We start from the raw sequence: 6,310 nt of genomic DNA, 5'->3' as shown, positions 1-6,310 counted from the left end.
TTTTGCGTCACCCTCTGTGCGTCTGTGCGCCTTTTTCACGGCTAAACGCACTTTTTGCCGCAATTCAATTGTCATTGTGGCGCAAATAAATGCACACGTTTATTTCATAGCATACATTTTGGCGCCCCATAATATTCTTGGATTCTTGGGGGTAAATATTGTCGTCACATTTATTTATTTACGCACTTAAAAGCGCCTAAGTATAAGTAACCCTCGTATTGAATTAAATTTCATTCTTTTTCACATTGTGCTTGGCAGCTTTGCAGAGTTGCAGTGAAAAGTTATGATTTTTTTTATGAAGGAGATTATTATTCTTTTTTAGAATTGTTGCATGTAATCTGTAGTCGCTGTGCGCTATGTCAGTGTTCAGTGCTTAAAAAATAATATGGAAATGTTACTGTGTAAATAATTGATGAGTGAGCGCTTTATTTGAGTTGTTTCATTTCTTGCTTTGAATTTCTTATTTCATCATCTAAGTAAAGTAAATAGGAAGCTTAAAAGCGAATGCGAAAAAAAAATCAAAAACATCTTATGACCACTGTTCTATGTCCTTTATTTGGAATCGATTTGTTTGTGCATTTTAAATGAGTATAACAGCAGCTTTTTTGCTGCAAAATCAATACTATGATATTTCTATTTTAAGGATATAAGACGGAGCAACAGTCTTTTTAAAAGTTTTTAAGATTTTTTAAATTCTATGTATTTGACATCAAACAGTTTATAGTACCAGGTTTTGACTAAAATTTCACTCCTTACACTATGTGAGTTTCAGCTAAGGCATATACATAGGTACATATATTTACATTCGCATTATGTATTTTAAAATTGGTTTCAACAGGCTTAGAACGGAGTCTTGTGAGGCAGTCATAGCAATGGTTCAGGGCATATTTGTATATTGGGTAGTCGAAAATATCTTTTCATATTTCTCCTCAAACTTCAACTTATTTTTTTATATTTATACTATTAAATAAATAAAGAAATATGTACCACTGTTTGCCATTTTTCCGCTAGAGACATTATTCCATCAGTGTAAAACTTTCATCAGTGTAAACAGAAATTTCGAAATTTCCAGAACGGAAGCGAGCGAACCATTGTTGTGCTACACGAACTGATACAGCATCGTCTCCGTAAACTTCACAAATTTCATTGGTGGCTTGCGTGGCATTCTTCCCTTTTTTATACAAAAATTTCAAAATATAGCGAATTTCTTCATTATTTTCACTCATTTTTGAACAGCTGTAACTTTTTTTCAACTTCCCCGAATTTAATTTTTTTTTTGGTTAAATGAAGCTTAGAAACTCTGCTATATGATAGGGCACAATGTGATTGGTAGCAATGGAGATATTCGACTGCAACGACATCTATTTACAAAATACGAAAAGACTTTTTCGACTACCTAATATTAAAGTCCAGCAGATGTTTGTTTGTCTGAAATATTCGATATAAAATAATGCAATAACGTTTTTACAAGCCTAAAAAAAGCCGAGCATATGCTTAGGTCGGCACACCTCAGTTGTGTATCGAACAAAGAAATTGTATAAAATTTTGTTTTCCCAGCCAGACTTCGTGCGTGGATTCATTGCGAATGCCGGAACAGGCTTATGGTGATTCAGTTTTATCAAAAACACGAGCATACGTTGGGTACAAAGCCTTTAAAGATGGTCGAAAGGTCGTTCTAGACGACCTTAGACCTCTTCAACTGATGAAAAAAATATTTTAAAAATGAAGGATATGGTGCTTAAAAATCAGTAAGTGTTATTGACACGGTATGAACGCTCGATATCTTCCGCGAGTTCGTTCGATGGATTTTGGTAGATTTGGTGGATAGTTCTTGCTCGATAAAGTTGAATTTTTTTCAAAAAGAGTACGATTGTGAAAGCAATGAATACCATTAATCAACCACCGTGTTAATCAGATTTGGCACCGGGTAATATTTTCATGTTCCCCAAACTGAAACTTCCGTTTTGAGGAACTCGTTTTCAATCGATCGAAGATATAAAATGAAATTCACTGAAGAAGCTGAAGATCATCCCAAAAAGTGCTTATGAAAAGTGTTTCGAGGACTGGAAAAATCGTTGGCATAATTGTATTACATCTGCTGAGGATTAATTTGAAGACACCAAATTAATAATGAGGAATAAATTAAATAAATCGACTTTCACAAGCTTTACTTGAGGTTCCCTAACAAAATCATTCGCCTTAGGCAGGAAAAGGTAGTAATACATTGGTTCCAGAACTGGACTATATGGTGGATGCATCATCAATCAAGCTCAAGAAGCTTTAGGTGGGTCACTTTCCATGTATCTGGCCTAACATGGCCTTGACGAAACACAATTCCTCTACTATAGATCAAAGCTGGCCGCTTTGGGGCAATAGCTTCCTGCAGACGGTACAATTGTTGACAGCACAAACTCAGATGAAGAGTTTGACCGTATGAGGGCAGCTCATAATATTAGCCTCCGCTAGTATAACCAAACAAATAACTAATTCATACTTAACGCCAATCTTGACATCACTGCTTATGTTGACTCAGTGTGATTCGGCTGCGCCCTTTTCAATTGATGTTGTCGGAAGTGATCCAATTTAATTACCAGTAATCATTCGCTTTAGATATAATTCAAATTTGTTGCGATTCTGTAGCGATGGAAAATGGGTTCATGAGGACTTTTTGCCTTAGCTCGTGTGGCAATTTTTTTTCTGACGTCATATATCTTAACCCGACCGCATTTATTCAACGCTGGATACAAATTACTAAGGCCATTTATTGAGGCCTGACTAGAAAAGCTGTGAAGTAGGTATTGAAGTATACTCAAGAGTAGTTAATGTTGTAAGCTCCAGTTTCAAGCTTCCTGACCACTGCAGCGTCTTTCAAGTAGAGATCGTTGCCATTAAGGTAGCAGTAGATTTATTGCTTCGGTACGCAGTCCCTTTCAGAGGAGTGACTTCACTTCGCTAGTAGGACAGCGACATTAGCGTTAAGTTTGCGGACAGTGCGCTTAATACTAGTAAAATGGTGGCTAGGCTCCTTATCTCTATCATCGAGTTATTTTATGATTAGACTGGTTTGAATGCCTGATCACAGCCGTGTTGCAGGAAACTGTAAGCATGAAAATCTTGTTAGAACAGGTGCTTCAGCCTCAATAACTGCGGAATGAAAGTGGATAGGAGCTCCGTTGCCTTCTTGTGGTTCACTGTTAATGGATTGTTGGGTCTCAGGCCAGCTCAAGAAATGTTGCTGGTAGTTTGCAACTGTGTAGTTGCAAAGTCTTTCCGACACAGGGTAAATCGTAACATAAGAGGTTTAGGAAACTCTTCGACCTCAGCAAGATTCACCTTTCAATGCTTGTAGGAGTTCTAACTGGATAGTGTGCAATAAGAATATCTGCAGTAGGATTGAGTATCTTGCGGTATGCCAGTTGCATTAGCTGTTTCGAAGAAGATGCGATATAATCATCTCAGCACTTCCTCCGCGAAGGCCCCGCTTTTGTCAGATAAAGCCATAAACACCACAGATCTCACATTTTCACACATGCAGTTGAAATAGCGGAAATATAAATAAAACACCGAAGTAGTTTTATGATTGGTTCAGGGCGTTTCTGCAGATAGCTGATAACCAACTATAGAAATTTCCCGTATGGCTTCTCAAAGTACTATATGTACATAACACTGCAAGTGCGATCTCCTGCTTTGCGGGGAGATCAACTATGAAACCTTACCTAATCTATGTTGCAAACCTCAGTGATCTCAAAGTCTTTGGGCAGTTGTTACAGAAATTGGTTTTAAAAGGATCTCTAAGATATTCAAGGTCATGGATTGAGAAGTTCTGGAGAGAAATTGACATTAACTTGCTAAAGTACTTTCGAAAATATTACTTGTAGAAGTATTATCAGGCAATGAACGTTGAAGTGTCACAATTATAGTTCCAATATTCAATATCCAAAAGTATTGGAAGGATCAAGTAAAGTGAAAGCTGGATTGGTTCCGAAATCATTTAACTTTTTCGAAAAACAGCATTACGTCAACGTCTGTGAAACAATAATTTCCGATTGCCAATATGTCAGGAAACGTATTATTACTGGCGATGAGTCTTGGATCTATGCTTACGACCGGGAAACAGACGATCAATCGGCCGAATATCGTGGCAAAGATGAGCCGAAGCTGGAAAACCCGTCAAAGCTGGCGGAAAATAAAGGCTATGTTGTTTTCTTCGGTTATGGAAATTTTGGTGCACTCCGAATTACTTTCGACCGGCCAAACTGTAAACAAGGACTACTAATACTTAGTACTTACGTGAATCTATATGGAAAAAGAAGGCGGAATTATGGGCCGAAAACTCTTGGTTTATGGACCACGGTCGCATACTGCTTTGATTATTCGTGAGTTTTTCGGACGGTGTTTACTGTTAAAGTGAAAATATTTGAGATCAACTAATAATTAGCGAAGAATCGATTGTGCTCATAGCTAAAAGAGTTAAAAGATGATTATCTAAAAGGTCTACTATAAAATGGGACAAAAACGTTGAAGATTAAATTTAGTGAAATCGCCAAAAAGAGCAAAAACTCCACACAAATAACTGACATTCCATTAAAAGTTTGACCGCCAACAAATTACAAAAACATGAAAACAAACAAAACACACGACCAAGTGAGAAGAGGGTGTGAGAAAGTTAGTACGCGAGCCTTAGTGCCAGAGATTTTGTGCACTTCATGAGCAACTATTAACGGCTGACGAGCGAAAACACTGGTTCACTGGCGCAAATTGCTGCTCAAATGTGTGTGAGTGTGAAAATGTGCATATGTATTTGTGTGTGTGTGGTCAGCAAAGAGTGCAACTGGAGGCTATGGATAGTGAAATGAAGCAAAAAATGATTTGGCAGCCAATACAGCAGCAATGTCAACAGCGCTGGTGGTGTGAGCCTAGCACAGACGAAGTCACTCATACGCCACGGCGAACCCAAAACCAACTGGAAACTCATTGCATACATACATACATATGCGCATATTTGGGACACTAAGCGTTCGTTGTGCACTGTTTATGTTCATTTACGAGTGCGCTGGTATGTCTGTGTGTGTGTGTGCGAGATTGTGCCGCCGATAGTGCATAACTACCTGTCGTTCGGGGCGGCCAACTGGCGGGTCATTTTGCATATTTTCACAATTTTATGTGTCATTCGTTTTGATAATTACCACCGAACGGCATATACACCGGCAATGGGCGCGAGCGCGGCAGTGGAATGACGCAGCAACAGCTGTTTTCCTTGCGGCCAAAAAACAACAATAACAGGCGGAATAACAATGTGAAATAAATTTTATGCAAAGCAACAACAAAAGCGTTGTTTAATATTTTTTTCCGAAATGCCGCTGGTGAGCCAGTTTATCGGCGGAACAGGTGCCTGTGTGTGTGTGTGTGTGAGTGAGTGTATGCTTTTTGCGCCAACAAATTCACACATTCGCAGTCGCGCCGCCACACTAATGGCCTAGCCGAGCAACTGGCGGGTAATGGTGAGTTAAATGGCAACGGTTGATAGTCGTTGGCTAGCGTGGTTGACGATGTTCGGTCGCTCGCTGGGTTTCACCTCGCTGGCATTGATGACGTTGGAGTTGTTGGCGTCGCACCGCAAACGGTTATGTTATGACCCGGCTGCATGTAAAATAGGTGACAGCAAAACATTGGCACACCAAATTGCCAACGACTCGATTCGACGCGACTCGATTGCTGCTTATTGCTACTAGTGTTGTTATTGTTGTTGTTGCAGTTTCGTTTTATATATATTTTTTGCTCGTGCGCCGTTGTTGCCTGTTGTCAATATTGTTGCCATTAGTGTAGGCGCTATTGTTGGTATTGTTGTGTGCTGATAATTGTTGCTGTTGCTGTTGTTGTTTATGCTGCCGGCTGGCTGAGCACGTTGCCAAACAAGCGGAAAAGTGCTTGTCGCCCATTTGTATGCAATACATCCGCTCGAAAATGTTTGAGGTTAAGTGCAGGAAAATATGCAACGACTTTGTTGTGCTTGTTGTTGTTGCTTTTGCTCAGCGCAATAAAGCCATAGCACTTAGTATGTATGTGAGTGTGTTTGTGTGTGCATAGTATGCAAAACAGGTGGCATAGGCAGGCGCATATTTGCCAAATGGTGATACACACACACATATATATATATAGATACACACATATATACGGATTCACACATCCATTCATACACCCATACATCCATATTAGAATATATTTGGCTGCCATTGCGGAAACCGAAAATGTTTATTTTACCGGCACTCACACACTGACAGTCTAACTAACTATTTACTACCAATGTCAG

The sequence above is a fragment of the Bactrocera neohumeralis genome, chromosome 3 (genome assembly GCF_024586455.1).
Source record: "Bactrocera neohumeralis isolate Rockhampton chromosome 3, APGP_CSIRO_Bneo_wtdbg2-racon-allhic-juicebox.fasta_v2, whole genome shotgun sequence".
NCBI lineage: Eukaryota > Metazoa > Arthropoda > Insecta > Diptera > Tephritidae > Bactrocera > Bactrocera neohumeralis.
Note: the sequence above shows the minus strand (reverse complement) of the source record.